The sequence below is a fragment of the Priapulus caudatus genome, unplaced genomic scaffold, assembly GCF_000485595.1.
Source record: "Priapulus caudatus unplaced genomic scaffold, Priapulus_caudatus-5.0.1 Scaffold463, whole genome shotgun sequence".
NCBI classification, from domain to species: domain Eukaryota; kingdom Metazoa; phylum Priapulida; class Priapulimorpha; order Priapulimorphida; family Priapulidae; genus Priapulus; species Priapulus caudatus.
The window spans coordinates 147,969-149,426 of NW_014577524.1; positions in this window are offsets into that span (position 1 = coordinate 147,969).

Consider the following 1,458-nt stretch of genomic DNA (forward strand, 5'->3'; position numbering starts at 1 on the left):
CCGCCACCCGCCACGTCCGTCAGCACCCTCCCTGATTCACGTCCTCCTTGTCCCGTTCTTCCCCGCAAACGTCCGCAGCGACTAACCAGCGCCAGCAGCCGCCCGTTTAAAAGCCGACAACTCTGCTGAGAGAAGCAGGGGCTCACGACGGTGACCGCGGCTGGCGGGTATCACAGATGACGCGTCGCGGGGGGGTCGGGATTGAGCGTGTTGAGGGGAGGGGGGCAAGAGCCTCCGGCCGCCCCACTACCACGCACAGGGTAGAGCAGCGGGAGGTGGTTGCAGGATAGGGTGCTGAGGCTGCTGTGTCACCCCGCCCCACCCACGCGCACAGATCAGTGTCAGTGCGGGAGAAAGTTGCAAAGGGTTATGCAGTCATCCAACGTTTGAGGTTGCACAGCAATATCAGCACCACCGCCAGCAGCAGCAGCAGCAGCAGTAGCAGCAGTAGCAACAACACCACCGCCAGCAGCAGCATCAGCAGTAGCAGCAGTAGTAGCAGCACCAGCAGCAGTAGTAGTAGCAGCACCACCACCGCCAGCATCAGCAGCAGCAGCACCACCACCACCACCACCACCAGCAGCAGCAGCAGCAGCACCACCACCAGCAGCAGCAGCAGCAGCACCACCACCAGCAGCAGCACCACCACCGCCAGCATCAGCATCAGCAGCAGCAGCGTTAGTACTAGTAATAACAGTACGTAGTAGCGTCGGTCTAGCGTCAGTCGGTGGACGGTGAACACCGTGCCTGCTTTGCACGCATGCGTTCTTCTAGGCTATATGTAGGCACTGAGAGCATGAACCGAGCTCGACCATCCCTCAGCAACTCTAGCGGCATGCTCCATCAACGAAACTCATTAGTGATGCACAACCGAAAGAAACAAGTTGTTCACCGCATCGCCACTATGTATGTATATATGATCGTTATAATATATACAGACAGGGTCGCAGTGGGCGGGGCCCACCGAGGGTGGCCCCTGCTATTGGACATGCCCCATGTTAAGACTCGGTTTCAATAAATGCATGATGCAACATCACAAAATACTATTAGAGCCCAAACCATAGGGTCGTCGTTCCTCGCTTTGACTACTTGTGGCTGCAATTCAAAATACACCGTTATGTATCGACAGTCAGAGATTGTACAGCACAGTTAAAATAATCATGTATAGTTCGATCAAACACACATAAGCACAGTTATACTCATCTACGAAGGCAGTAAGACTAGAGTGATATAGACGTAGATATTTAGCCATGCTTCGGATGACAGCAAAGACTCGCAAGTTTGCAGTTAAACGGTGAAGCCTATTTATGACACCGATGGGAAAGAAGAGCATGCATGAACACGCGTGGGATGAATATATATATATATATATATATATATACATTAAGTCTCGAAATTTTATTTTCCATTTGCGCTTTAAGATGTCAAAGGTGTCCTAGCACTAAGAGTAGGTTAATT